The following is a 16108-nucleotide window of genomic DNA, read 5'->3' as shown; positions in this document are numbered from 1 at the left end:
GGCATTTGGGTTGTTTCCGCTTTTTGGTTTTTATGAATAATGCTGCAATTCACATTCATGTACAAGTTTTGTGTGGATCATTGTTTTCAGTTCTCTTGTGTATGTACTTAGGAGTACAATGCTGAGTCATAGGCTGACTCTATGTTTTACATTTTGAGGAACTGTCAAACTATTTTCCAAAGTAGCTGCACCATTTTCAATCCAACCAGCAATGTATGGGGCTTCCAATTTATCCATATCCTTGTCAACACTAGTTATCATCTCTCTTTTTGATTTTAGCCACCCTACTCAGTGTGAAGTGGTATGGCACTGTGGTTTTGACTTGCATTTCCCTAATGACTAATGATAATGAGCATCTTTCATGTAATTATTGGTTATTTTCATATCTTCTTTGGAGAAATGTCTATGCTAATCTTTTTTCACACTTTTCAGTTGGGTTATTTGCCTTTTTATTATTGAGTTGTAAGAATTTTTTTGTGTATTATGGATACAAGTCCCCTATCAGTTATATAATTTACAAATAGTTTCTCCCATTCTGTGTTGTCCCTTCATTTTATTGATGGTATACTTTGTAGAACAAATGTTTTTAATTTAGATGAAGTCCAATTTATGAGTTATTTTGGTGTTGCTTTTATTTTTATTGTCATGTCTGAGAAACCATTACCTAATCCCAGGTCAAAAGAATTACTTCCATGTATCAGCTAAAATGTCTAGTTTTAGCTCTTACATATAAGTCTTTGATTCATTTATAATTAATTTTTGTTTAAGGTGGGAGAGAGGGGTCCAGTTTTACTTCTCTGCTTGTGAATAGTAAGTTATCCCAACACTATTTATTGAAAAAGTTATATTTCACAACTTAATTGTCTTGGCAACCTTGTTGAAATCAATTGCCTGTAAACATAAAGAATTATTTCTGTGCAGTTGATATGTGTGTTTATCCTTATGTCAGTACCACATTATCTTGATTTCTGTAGCTTTGTAGTCAGCTTGAAATCAGAAAGTGTAAGTTCTCCAACTTTGTTCTTCCTTTTCAATATTATTTTGGGTATTCTTGATCCCTTGTGTGTGCACATGAATTTTAGGATCATTTTGTCAATTTCTCCAAAAAAGGAAGCTGGGATTTTGATCATGATTGTGTTTAATCTGTAGATCAATTTGGGGACTATTGCCATCTTAATAATATTAAGTATTCTCATCCATGGACATGCGGTATCTTTCCATTTATTCAGGTTTCTTTAGTTTTATGCAATGGATGTTTTGTTATTTTCAGTGCACAAACTTTTGCACTTCCCCTGTTAAATTTATTCCTAAGCATTTTGTTTTTTGTAATATTATTGCAAATTGAATTGTTTTCTTAATTTTATTTCAGATTATTTATTGCTAGTATATAGAAATATAGTTGATTTTCACATATTGATTAATATCCTGCAACCTTGCTGAATTAATTTCTTAGTTCTAATTTTGTGTGTGTGTGTGTTCTGTAGGATTTTCTATATACAAGATAAGTTCATCTGTTAATAGAAGTAGCTTTACTTCTTTTGTCTTTCATCTGGATTTCTTTTATCTTTTTTCTTCCTAATTGCCCTGGCAAACACCTCCAGTACAGTGTTCAAGAGAAATGGTGAGAGCAGACATCTTTGCCTTGTTCCTGATCATTGGGGGCTGCTAGTTTCCAAGCCTACTAACGAGCTGCAGAGAGGGGGGTAGTTATAAACTACTACAACCCCCTACTACTACTGGTTAAAACACTACAAATCTTGCTACTTTTATTAAAATTTAGCTGTCTTATTAAAGTCTTCTCAGATTGTTTCAAGCCTTTGGTTAATTTTCAGAATTCTCAAAAAAGTTGATCTTGATCATTTGGCCATTACTTTTCTTGCTTTTATTGAGTAGTGGATTTCTTGAGGTTCTAACTCTACTATTCCAGAAGTGGCCCTACGTTTTTCATGGGGCATATTTAGGGGCAGTAAAGGGGAAATTTAGTATAAAGCAAGACCTAACATAAATACTCTTTCCTATTTTTAAAAGAAAGGAAATAGTGTTTTCCCCCAGAAATATTTCTTAAGATGTAGTTGTCTCTAATTTTTTGAAAATGGCAGTTTATTTAAGAGTATCTATCAGTTCCCAGTTACAAAATGATTTAATAACTTTTTAGAAATTATCATTTTAGTTGAAACAAAAAAATATTTAAAGGAGAATATCCTTATTCATATTAATTTAAAATGCAAGCTGTTTAACTTTATATAGTATGCTCTTAAACTCATCTGGGAAAAATGAAACTTTCGATGTACTGATAATTGACTGAGATACCTTTTATGTTTTATTTTGTAAGCTGAGAACTTGGCTGTGTGCTAACTTTCTGGTTGTCAGCACACTCTATTTTTCAAACAGTTGAGTTTTTTATGGGTGGAGTAAACCTGAAGATAAAATGCAGTTTCCTACTGTTAACACAGAATGCTTCTAAAGCAATTGTCCTTAAGTCATTGTATGATTACATACTTTTCACCTCCCTTTCTTTCCCCCTCCGTCCATTGAGGATAGATTGACTTTGGAACACTCTACAGTTTGCTTTCCCGGTCACATTCCACCAACTGAGAAACTTACTTTGTTCTGAGTGTAGCCTGTTCTCAAAATATGTTCACTGACAGATGTTTCTCTACAGTCCTCTGTTGCTACATAGGAAGAAGAGAAAAGATGCTTTGGCCAATTGAAGTTGCCAAGAAATTGATTTTTAAATACTTGTGTCAAACTTTGAGCCACAGAGAGTCTGATTGTTAATTTGTTTTGAAAAATAATATGAGTCCATTATGTAGCGATAAGTAGTGAGCATTTAGGAGAAAACATGAAAAGTGCATTCAGAAAAGAACTTGATGAGGAACTAGTTAAAATATTTTGTCAGTTGCATTTACTTTGGAATGTTGCTTAAGACATAATAAAAAATGGGCACCTGCTCCAAAGATTGGTGCCAGTTGACCTAATTATTTATAGTTTTTGAAATATTATTCAGTTAGTTTTTCTAAGTTGTGATTGGCTTGATAAAAGAGAGAACTCAGAAATTTGTATATTGTATGTACATTTTCCACGTATCTATAGTTTTTCATTATCACCTCTGATAATCACCTCTGCCCAGGGAGAAAAATTATATTAAATATAATTCTACCTTGCTAGAGAAATTACATACTAAGGTAAAATATTTCGTTGCATTTGCATTGAGGTTAGGAGAGGCACAAAGCTTTGTAGTATCCAAGACTTCTGCAGCCCCCCAAACTCAGTTATTGCCCCCTTGTGGGTGACATTACCCCCACTGAGTGTGCATGCCCTATATTATCTTTATGTAAAACCATCTATAAAAAGTTTTTTATTTAACTTCATCCAGACTTTACCTGAATTCTAAAGTTTGTTTATGTCACTTCTACTGATGCTTGTCTTTTTTAATTCACAAATATTCCAGAGTTAGAATAGAGGGAATATCATTTGTATGTGTGTGTGTGTGTGTGTCTGTTTGTGTACATACAAACACACGTTGAGAAGCTCTCCTGTACCCAGAGTTGCTAAGTTCAATTAAAGATGTATTTTGTGCAAAATTATATAATGGTTATTGAAAATTAATCCTAAGAAACTGCCAGTCCTCTTTCTGACTTTACCTGTCCCCAATTATATTCCATTTATTTTATTTTATAGTGCTATCAAAATATTGGTACCTTAAAAAGATTGTGTGAGAAATGTGTTAGGTTTTTAATTTTTAAAAATTCTTGTTTGATAATACAAGAAGCAAAAAATGCTTAGCTTTTATATAAAATACAATAGAATCAGCAATGATTAGGAAATTTGTATACAAAAAAATAGATATTCTGGGACTTCCGTGGTGGCGCAGTGGTTAAGAATCCGCCTGCCAATGCAAGGGACACGGGTTCGAGCCCTGGTCCAGGAAGATCCCACATGCCGCGGAGCAACTAAGCCCATGCACCACAACTACTGAGCCCGCGTGCCGCAACTACTGAAGCCCGCGTGCCTAGAGCCCATGCTCGGCCACAAGAGAAGCCACTGCAATGAGAAGCCCATGCACCACAATGAAGAGTAGCCCCTGCTCGCTGCAACTAGAGAAAGCCTGTGTGCAGCAACGAAGACCCAACACAGCCAAAAATAAATAAAATAAATTTATTAAAAAAAAAAAGATATTCTGAATTCTCAGAATCAGAGTATCTATTGGATATTTTCAAATTTAAAGAAAAAGCAACTTGGTATTCAACTAGTATGACATGGGCCCCTCTATATTAGACGCAGGATGTTGCCAATGAGGATGGTTGTACCTAGTGCATCACTATCATACAGCAACCCTGGATAACCATTGATGGTATATTCACATCTGGTATCTATTTACATTTATAAGTACATAATCACAAGCAAAAGCAGTCAGCCATTTTAATATAATATTTAGTTTATCAAAAGCTTACCAGTACCAGACATGTTCTAAGCATGAGAGATAAAATGGAGTAAAACATGACCCCTTCCCTCAAAAACTTACCTATTACAGTGCAACTGACACACACAGTCACTGAAGTGAAGCTCATTTTGGGACAAAGAGAATCAGGAAAAAAAACTTTGCAAAAGTGATTATTTTAAAATAGTTTTGCAAGAAAGATCAGGAGTTGACAGGAGAAAAACCATAGCATATATCTCCGCTGAAAATTGCTAACTTAACATTCAATTTGTATAACTAATGGTTCCGTCAGAGGATTCTGAATTTTTTTATTCATTTCCTAAAAGACACTTACTAACTACTTTGTTTAAAAAAGTATTGCTTCAGTGTGCTAGATTTTATGCCAATGCATCACATATATTAGTTCATTTAATCCTCCCGACCACCCTGTGAGGTTTTATTATCCTAATTTTACACGTGAGGAAACAGAGGCTCCTAGAGATTTAATTGACTTGCTACATTTTTCAGGATTCAAACCCAGGCAGTCTCATTCACTGGATATAACTCATACGAAGAAGAAGAGTGAACAGGACCGCAAAGATGAATTCGACATAGACCTTTTCCTCAAGGATTTTCAATGAATTCAAGGAAGATGACATTTGGTGGATAAAGCATAAGTGATTTAGTGCCTAGGGAAGGAGTATGTACTTTCTTTTAACTCAGAGCTTGTGCCGATTAGAACAAGAACAACTAAGTTAAGGTCAAATATCTCTCCTAAACAAATTTTAAATTTAGTTTTATTTTATTCTTTATTGTTGCCCTTCCAAAGTACCTTTTGAGATAGAAGGGTGAGAAGAAGGAATTAAGCCACGAAATATCAAAAGTGGTTTATGTCCTCTTGTTCCCGCAATATCCAGACAACACAGCCTACATTCTCTTCAGATTAATCACTACGGCAAACAAGGAAGAAAAAAAGAGCCAGTATCAAAGGGCCTAGGAGACTTCTCTGTTTCTGATCCTAGTAGAATTAATATGACCAGTTAGAATGAGCACACAAGAGACTAATCTCACAGGGTCCTGGGATTCCTTTCTCTCCAGGTGTTGACAGAAATGGGAAAGTCTGGATTGGTAGGTTTACATTTACCAAAAAGTCTGCAAAAGACATAGGTGTTCTAAAACAGCTCATACATGAAAAAAAAAGGTACATGGGTTCATTTATATGCACATTTTTTTCAATAGCAAATACTATAGTACTACATGATCCATGGTTGGCTGGTTGAATCTTCTGATATGGAGGAACCATGGATACAGTGGGCCAGCTATAAGTTATACTTGGATTTTCAACTGTGTAAAGAATCAGGGCCCCTGACCAATGTGTTGTTCAAGGGTCCACTATATATGCAAATGTAGGGAATTTAACCATTTTGGTAGATGATTACAAAATATAATTTTGATTTTATTTCATATATGTTTTGAAAGGTGCAGATGAAACCCATTAAAATGGTGTCCAGCCTTTGGAAAGGCCACATAGAATCTAGAAGTTTTCCGTATTTCTATGTAGACAGCTAAAAGTTTATCTAGAGAGGTTTAAATACAGGAACATAGGACTTGAAAAGAATTGTGGGTAAAGGGAAGAATTTATAAAGAAGCTGGCTTTTGAGGTGGCCCTTTAAGATGGATACAATTTAGACATGTGAAGATGGGGGAATGGGGTGGGTAGGGCTTCAAGCAGAAGTTAAAGATGGACCAAAAGCGTAGAGTTAGGAGAAGAATGAATGTGTATGAAGTACTGGTTTATGTTGACTAGTTTATTTTGACTTGACTAGTGTATATTAACTTAGAATCATAAAAAAATCACTGGTATTAAGAATGGACTATTTTGTTGAGATAATTTAATGAAATTCCTTGAATATTAAGTTAAAGGATTTATACATTATTATATGGCAAATGGGAACCACTGAAAGTTTTTGACTGGTAAAGTAACATGTTTAGCTAGTTATTCAGGAAGATATACCTGGTAGTAATGTGTGAAATGGATCAAAGAGGTAAAATCTGGGAGAACCATTTTAGGTTATTATAATAGTTCAGGTGAGAGTCCTAGTTTAGGCCAGTGGCAGTGAAAATAGAGAAGAAGGAATGGAACCAGAAAATGAAATGGATAAAGGCCCATGGAGGTGGCTGCTGATTTAGTGTGGGGAAAGGGAGAGAGAGTTCAGTCACTGGTGATGACCATGAGGTTTGATTCTCAGTATCCAGCAAGATTCAGTTTCCATTCATGGAAATAAGAGAAGCATATTTAGGATGTCAAACTGTTAAGTTCAGTTTTTAATCTGAAGCCATTAGAAATGCTTTAGCATTCATTTCTGGATATCTGAGAGTGGTTCTGAAGCAAACAAAAAAAGAAATAAGAGAAGCATATTTAGGATGTCAAACTGTTAAGTTCAGTTTTTAATCTGAAGCCATTAGAAATGCTTTAGCATTCATTTCTGGATATCTGAGAGTGGTTCTGAAACAAACAAAAAAAGAGTTGTGCTGAAAATGCAGAGAGGCCAAGGCTGAAGGTACACCCACAGTAGGTATTATTCATATAGAGGAAATATTACTATCAAGCCATTAATTTGCATGAAAGTTCCAGTTGAATGACTAATGAGAACAAGCTTAAGGCTTGTTTTCAGGGACTGCGTACATTTGGAGAATAAAAAAACAGGGAAATCCATAGCAAGAAGGAAAAAAGAGAGGATCCAGGAACAGTGTGTTCCAGAAAACAGAGTTAGGGAGGGTAAACACTGGAAAAATACCATTGAATTTGGTGACAACCAATCATACCTAATCAAATTACATATACACTGTGTTCTATTTTTAGCAATTAGAGATGTTAGAATGCTTTAAGAACATTTTTAGGAGTCTGGAGTCAAAGAAATCAAAATGAGGGACTCTGAAATAATCAAAGCATTTATTGTATATCTATTATGTACCAGGTTGAATATATGCATAAGTGATCCTACCTTAATTATGTTTGAAATATATGTTCTGTATAATATATATAATGGCATTATATGAATCAAGTTCCCAACAGTCATGAGATGGAAGATTTAAATGTTTAATTGGGCAGGGATAAGAAACGGCAGGGAACAGGGACACACTTAGGGACTAGCAGCAGCCAAAAGCCCAAGGGCTAGAGGGCTAGGCTCAAAGGACTGAGAGAGAACAGGGTTACCACAACCCAGGGAGAGTTGGTGCTGTAGAAGAGGGAGCACTGCTGTCAGAATGGAACCCAGGCAAAGACACAGCGAAGACCTAGCAGTACCTCCCATTGGATGGACCAAACAGGAGAAGAAATGATTTGGGAGCTTGAGTGATTCTTCTCAAGAGTCAGACCCATAGTCCACAAATTAGGAGAATGGATCTGAGGGAAGAGGACAGAAAGTATCACCATTGTGCATAGTCAGTGCCCATACTCTTTACTTTTAATAGCAGAAGTTGAATCAGTATAAGATGAAATGACATGGTTTATTGTTTAATGAATGTGTGAAATGCGACAATACTATCTAATGGATTACCTTTTTGATGTCATGTATAAAAGGATATTGTAGTGGTTATTGAGCTTTCCTTTTGAAACAGAGTGAGTAAAGAAATAGATATGAGTTGACATATTAGTGCATTTGCTGTGCCCCATCCCTCCACAATGTTCTCAAGTTGGAGCACAAGGAAGAAAGACTGCTAGTTAAAACAGAATTCAGGAGTCCAAGAATCAGCATTGGCTCACCAAATTTCAGGTTAGAAGAAGAGGACAGATTATTTGTGGCTAAAAGTATACCAGAGAGGGACCTCAAAACTGCTTAAAAACTTCTAGTCTCAAGGCAAAATTGATTTGGACCTGTAGACTGAGATAAATCAGCAGATGGGAAAATCAAAGAAATATTATTGTCTCAGGACTACTTGGTGGTAGTAGTAGTAGTAGTAGTATGGTAATAAAATTAGTAATAACTACCATTTCTGGAGGGCTCACAACACACCAGCCATGATGCTAGATACTGTATAATTTAGATCTGTAATTTTCAAGCCAGTTGTCTATCCAATCTGGAAAAGAAATTATATCATTTCCCCCCATTTCATAGATTAGGAATCTGAGGCTCCGAATAGTTAAGTAACTTCTCCACAGCCATACGGTTAATAGATGGATGTCGATAAGGCTGTCGTGCTTCGTCTTCGGATATTGTGTTCTCCATGTTCTCCCGGATGTGCTGTACCTCCTTCCACCTCTCGCAGTCCAGGGAGCTATCAGCTTCCTCTTTTCCCAGTTGACTTATTTCACTTTCAGTGTCAAATCCTACTTGTCAACTTAACACCCCTACAGTTACTCATCCATTGTAGGTGGTCATGCTGTAACTGATAGGCTAGATTGTGTTTATAATCTTGAGAAACTCTGTTGCCTATGATTAGATTTTGGCATTCATTAATTAATCCCAATATTGATTCATCCCCTAGTATGCGCTCAGGACTGAAGCTCTGGGCACATTAGATACAGGATGTCCCAAGCAGAAAATTTCTTGCTGTTATGTAGAGGGGTCAGACAGTAAAAAGTAAACAAATATAAAACAATGTCAGGGTGTGGTATGTGCTATTAAGAAAAAGAAAACAGGGAAGAAGACAAAGATGCATTGTAGATGCTGTTTTAGACAGATCGATGCTTTTCTAGGCAGGCAATCACCTTCTCAGGAAGTAATATTTGAGAAGAGAGAGTGTGACTCTCAGGGGAAAGACCATTTGAGTGAGGGTGAACAGAAAATGCAAAGGCCTTACTTAACGTAGGGTTTGCTTACTTTCTCTGCTTGTCCTTCAAGGTAGGGCCAGAACTGTTCTGCTACATAGACGTCATGCCCCTAATAACTGACAGTTGGAGAAAGAGATAGAAGACTGGGGTTAGCTAACAACATGTGCTTTGTGATGTGTCTACGATGGAGATTATCAGTCAAAGAGCCATCCATTTATAGTGCAGGTGCATATAGTGCAGGTGCATAGGGTGATAGTGTATAGCATCTCATCCCATGGTGACATTTAGGCACGTCAAAGTTTGCACTTAGCTCAGGCACGTTCACCAGCATAATGCAGTTTTTTGTTGTCTCTTTAGCCCCCACTTCCCTCTGCCAATGAGCTGAAATTCATTTCTCCTTTAAAATGTGAAGATGTGGACTTATCTGTAGCAGTTATAAGCACAGTTGAGGAACAGTTTTCACAGAGTTGGAAAAGGGCTGCCTGCACCTCATTAACCTTTCAACTACTTGCTGCCCCTCCCCACAAACTACTGCAGTTATTTGATCAACATCCACACCATCAGAGGTGGTGTTATCATATAGGACTGCCACGTTATTTTCTTCTTAAAAAATTTAGTGCTTTATAAATATTTGTTTGTGGTTGGCTCCTGGTAAAGCAGTTTAGAATTACGCACAGCTTTTTTCAGGGGTCTAATTGCTTCCCTAATTCTCTCATAAGAGTTTTCGAAGTGTTTTATTAAAATTCTTTCAATAAGCTGCTACAATAGGATGTATAGGTATTATTATCGCTTTTAAACAAAGGGCAGGTTAGCTAGCAAAGCTTTTAAGTAATAGCCACTAGATCAACTGGGTAGTTAGTTGTGGAGTCAGGACTGAAACTTAGACGACTTGACGTTAATTTCATTTGTTTCTCTAGAGCTTAATGTTAAAAGATGATAACGATACCTCACCTAAACAAGTCAGAATTGGACTACTGTACAAGTATTTTTAGGTTAATCTATACATGAGTGGGTAAGAAGCAAAGAGGCTGATGTCCTCAGGCAACAAATGGCTTCCATATTCTTTTCGCAACTGATCAAACTTTGATCTTTTCCTCTTTGCTTCTCTTGGGTTAAAAAGAACTAAAAACTGTAAAGGTACCAGTCAATTATATTTTAAAAGAAAAAAAATGATGCCACTTAATATGCCAGGTTTTTCAGTGGATCAAAAACTTTAAGTTCAGAGTAATTTCTTGAAAGCTTGCTTAATAAATAGTTGTTAATCCAAGGGAAATGCAAGAAAACCTTCCAAATGCCACTCGTTTGAAAAGGGTTGCTCATTTTGGATAAATTATTAGGTAATTTTTCAAGGATATCACTCACAAGTAAGGATTATTTGTATTTAAATGATTCATCTTTTGTCTCTTATAAATTAAAAAACTTTTCTCATTCACATTGTCACAGCTTGACGGGGTTGCTCCTAAGAATTTTTCTTCCTTTGTGTTAAACTTACAGAGGATGAAAGTATTTTTAAGTATCCACTGCTCAAGAGGGGCAGGTGCTATCCAGCCTACAATGGTCCATTTTACTCCCATCAATACATTGTTGGTCCCAGTGACTCCCTTTCTGATGGCAAAAATTACTTGCATATTATCAGAGTGAATTAAGCTTGTGCTGCAATCTGTCCCTAAAAGATTCAGAACACGATCCTTTGATGTCAGCTTTGGGGCAAGATAGTCCCAGCATCACATTTAGTCAGAAATATGGAGGGTATATGTTAGTGTGATTTGCATATCTCACTCCTGTGGAGTCTTGTGGTAAATAATAGAAATGGGCAAGGAGCCCTGCATCAAGGCAAATTCACATTATTTCCTGACACACACAGTGAAGCTTATTTTGGGATAATGGCTACATATGTTCAGGAAGATTGGGCTCATGAGCCCACTGTCTGAACATTTTCCAGGAAAAAAAAAAGAATGTATTATTAGAAGACATCCGGGAGGGGGCCCTCTGTTATTTATATAATCCCTTTCTATGAAAACAAATAACCAATAATCTTTTGTTCCCTCGATCAATAAATGGACTATTGTGGTTAATTGAATATTTTGACAAAGTGGCATACATTATATATTCCATATGGATTGCAAATGTTTATAATACTGAAAAAATAATAACCAACTCTTTAACATGATAATGCAACTGAACCTGATTTCCTTTTTTTTTTTTTTTTTTTGGTGAGGGAAGGTGTGTTTTCTGACAAGGCAGTTAAGGATTTTTTTCTCAGAAGTCTACTTGCTTACTTATTCAAGAAATACTTGTTAAAAGCCATTGTATGCTAGAAAGAATCTTAGTACCAGGGCTGTAAATAATAATTGAATACACTCTCTGCTTTCTAGTGGCTCAGAATTTAAAATTTAATATCCAGACAGGCACACAAACAAGGATTTCAGGAGGAAAAGGGGGATGGATGTTCCTAATTATCCTTGGACTGTTTGAAGGAATCTTCAGAGAAAAGGTTGTTTAAAAGGAGTCTTAGCAAATGAATTTATATGCAGTTTTCATATGGACTCTGGGGCAAAGGACATTCTAAGAAGGAGCCACAACAAGTACATAATTAAAGAGGCATGAAATGTCATTATCCTTTTTAGGTACCGTAAGGGATTAGGTGTGGCTGGAGCATAGATTGTTTTGAAGGCAGTGACGTGATCTGAACCTCTAGTCTAATGACAGACCAGGGCACTATCCTAAAATGGCTTGTATGCGCTGCCAGGGTCTTGGGTTTTTATCCTGAAGGGTCCTACGTCATTGGAAAACTTAGCAGTCAGTGTAAAAATACCTAATTGAGATTCAGAAATACCATTCTGGTTCTTACCACAATGTATATCATCATGTGTCTTTCTAGGGCCCCAATATCTTTCTAGGATCCTATTTATATATCCTTCTAGGGCCCCAGTGATTGCTAACACATTGTCAAATGAATCTAAGCTCATTATAATTATACCTGTTTTCTGAATACCCTCCAATCTTGCCTTCTCCAAAAACTTTTCTTCTTTATCCCATCTCTCTCTCTTAATCTAAGTTTGTCCCTTTCTTGCTACTTTCTTTCTTTCATATTCCTCCAATCCTGAGAGAATGGGAGGAAAGAATAACCACAAAACCCAAAATCCCTTGACACATTCAGTTGTGTCTCATAGTTATTCATTCATCTATTATTACCTCCCTTAAGCCAAGGGAGTATCTGTGTCTTGTTCATTAAATATTTACTGAAAAATTTCCAGTGCGGCTTCTCTTCTGGGTGCTTAGGGTATAATAATGAACAGAGTAACAAAAAAATGCCCAAACTCATAGAACTTACTTTCTGGCCAGAGAAGATAGAAAATAAGCAATACATAATTAATAAGTAAGTTGTATAATATATTAGAACATAAGTTCTATGGAAAGAAATAAAGGATAAGGATGATTGGAATGGTTGTTTTCAATTTCAAATAGAGCGGCTGGATACCCCTACTTAGACGGTGAGTTAAGGACAGACACTTCAAGGTGTAGAGGGAGGTTGCTGTATAGATACCTGAGGATGAACAAAGAAGACAGCCAGTGCAGAGGCCTTATGGAGGGTCACCCATAGGACCCCAGGTGGTGAAGGTCTTGCACCTTGAAGATGTGTTCGTAAAGAGTATTGAAATAAAGAGCAAGGAAGACATTGTCCTTCCCAGAGGCATAGAGTTTAGCAAAGGGAAAGTAAAGGAATTGCTTTCCCCTTGGACGCCCATAGAGAATGTGTCCTCTGTTGGGTACACAAGAATTGGATGAGATATTATACCGAGTCTGTGTTGGAACCTCAACAATTTCCATTCCCTCACGCTGGCAGTAAGCTAGCTGCTAGAGCTGCTTACACAGCTCCACCTCTTGTTTTGTTTACTGTAACGTTTAGTGTTTCATAACCACAATTTCATGTGCATTTTAATCAACTTGTTTTCAAATAGAGGGAAAGAAACTTTCCTTGAGGCATTTGTCATTCCTTAGTCCACACGAACCTGGAGCAGTGGTGCCGGAGTGAGTGGATAAATCCATCTGCAAGTTAATCTAGTGGAACACCACTGAGCACGCTCATTTGACAGGAGTAATTAGAGCAAGGGGACGTGCTCAGGCCTTCCCTTTACCGTAAACACCCTGCCCTTTTAAAATTGTGTGAGTTGGAAAAATAACAACATCAACAAAAAATTCACTCCAGTCAGTAATTAACTCTTTATTGACAGATAAATTTCTAAGAGATTAATTACTATTCAGTAATTATAGTGCATGCCCGCACTAAGGATTTGAAGTAGTTGTAGCTTCTTTTGGTGTAAAGTAGATTCTCTAATGTGTGCCTTTACTCCGAATTTTTAAATCGTCTTTGAAGGTACTGATTTTAGATTCTATTTTACCTAGTATTTGTCAAATAGGTTGTTGTAAATTTTTTGTGTAAAATTGCATTTTTGTCCAGATGGTTTACTTCATAGAACTTGTTTTTGGGAGTCGTAATCAAAGATAAATTTATTAGTAATGATATTAGGTTAGAAAGGCCATAGAACATACTTTGTGTTCAATGGGTTGAATTCAGTTGCTAGATTTCTTTGTATAAATGGACAGATTGGAACATGATTTTTAGAAATGTGTACAATTTGTGATTACTAATGATTAATCACATTTAGGAAATTAGTGTTTTCCCTTAAGTTTTCATCCCACGATGCTTTTAAATTATATGAACATCTGCTTAACACTGTGTGCCAAAATCTATGGTTAATAATGTAGATTGCATAAGCACCTTTTTCTGATTAGTAGAAATGTATTAAAAATAATGGAAATTAAGGTAAATTTTACAATATTTCAAAATCAGCAACGCATGCTAACACAACAAAATGAAGAGTTACAGTGCTGTTTACTTCAGTGTTGATATCAGGAATAATCAAGACCCATCACACATGTTAATAGGGATGTACCACATCATTTTCCCTTCAGAGATTCTCTGTATGGCTTTAGAAATTAAGGGGGGGTGGAGTTTGACCTATGCTATATCTAAATATGAGCTATATTTCATAACAAAGTTTTACCAAGACTAGAACACTTAGCACAAGCCTAATAAACCTAGGACTAGAATCTAAATTTAAATATGCTGCTTTAAAATGAAACCATTGATTTAATTTATCCATTTGTTCCTTTTTGAACCTTTATTGAGTAGTAGTCACTGTTCTAGGTGCTGGATATACAGGCACTATCAACCACATGCCCGTCTAGCTGTAGAAAGAGTGATTAATGATTAGAAGCTTAAATGTTTTTGTTAGGAAACCAATCAACCCTCTATTTCTGATAATGATCTTGACCTTCAGAACCATAAAGCTTTTTCTACAATTTTTCATGGCCATTCATTCAGTAATCTTCTTTTGTTTGTTTAGAACCTAGTCTGTGCAAAATATCTTTTTAAAAATACAGTCAAAACCACAAGGATAGAAACATACGGTCTTTTGGCCATCATAGCTTACAGTCTAGCAGGCAGAGTAGACAGACACATGGGGACACCCCTCTGATCAAGGTGACAGTGATATAAGTGCTATACAGAGAAAATAAACAACCTGCTATGGGATTGGAGGGACAGAGAATTCATTCTCATTGGGATGATCTGGGAAGAATTCTTAAAGAAATTTTCTTAAATATTATCCACCTTTTCATTGTCTTCAATATTTTGATAATAATCTCCTTCCCACACTCCTACACTGCAATATTACTAGCAAAAAATTTGACTTTACCTGGGCATATGAGGGTTTAAATGAATAGAATAACCATCTGTTTCAGGGAGAGTGGATCCATTTCCTCTTTCTTTTCCTTTTCCTGCCAAACTCCCTGCACATTGTTTGTATCCTTCCCTTGTCTCCCTCCTTGACACCCTGGGGATTTTAATTCCATTCATTCTAGGACCCATTTTCTGAATGGTCACCCTTGACCTCCATCTAACCAAAGAGAAGAACCTTTAATCTTACTAATCCTGCTTAACCTGTGGGTTAGGAAGCACTACTGATAACCCCTAGCTTCCTAAAATCCTTTTGTCTCTTAGGACAGTATCTTTCATCTATCTTTTCTTTTCTTTAAACACAAGAGCTATTTTTCTTCTCTGCTATAATACATTTTTGGAAGGCAAGGAACCATGGTTAATTTTATTTCCTGTAATGCCTACCTTGCCAAGAATATAATAGATGCTCTATAAATACATGCAGGTTCTTTTGGGGAGGATTCATATTGGTGGTACCCACCATTAGTTATTGCTTGTGGAATGCGTGAGGGATGTGGATATTGTTTCACTGATCTTTGTAAGAATTAACAATATCTTTTAAATCAAATTAAATTTGATCTTAAATCCATAGTCCACAAGGCAGGTGGGAACTTAAATCTCAGTCATGAATGGCATCCTCCAGGATCGTATAAGAATGGAGGGTATTAGGTACTACCCAGAAAATAATGGCGGGACCTCTCTCTTTAGTTCATCTTGGTCAGTGCTGATATATTTTCTTCCAAAATCTCCATGGGTCCTTGAAAACCTGTGACTCTTTGGCTCTATGCCTTAATTAGGCACAGGCATTTTCGCCAATGCTGAGATCTTGAGTGCCCTGGGCCAGCATCCTTTTACATACTTGGACCTTTTCCCTACATAGGTCCTGCTACTCCCTATGGGTGCTTTAAGGACCTTTGGCCCTTTCCTCATCTGGAATAAATTCTTCTTCCTATGTGGCTGCTCTTTATCCTGTTTCTCCTAGCATGGTGGAACCAGCTTCCTGGAAAAAGACAAACCTAGTAGCAAGAAGTCTGCAAATTTTGCATTTGCTCCTGTAACTGACGTTTCTCAACCTCAACACTATTGACATTTTGGACCAGATAATTCTTTGCTGTGAGTGGCTGTTCTTATT

General features: G+C 36.4%; 1 protein-coding gene across 2 annotated transcripts in view; it reads left to right on the top strand.

Annotated features, from left to right (window-relative positions):
- SLIT2 (slit guidance ligand 2) overlaps positions 1 to 16108 on the top strand; it is a 379714-nt gene that overhangs the window by 76172 nt on the left and 287434 nt on the right. The gene's annotated exons all lie outside the window — the stretch shown is intronic.

This window comes from Balaenoptera ricei, chromosome 5 (assembly GCF_028023285.1).
Source record: "Balaenoptera ricei isolate mBalRic1 chromosome 5, mBalRic1.hap2, whole genome shotgun sequence".
In the NCBI taxonomy this organism is placed as follows: Eukaryota; Metazoa; Chordata; class Mammalia; order Artiodactyla; family Balaenopteridae; genus Balaenoptera; species Balaenoptera ricei.
Note: the sequence above shows the minus strand (reverse complement) of the source record. Positions and strands in the feature narration are given on the sequence as shown.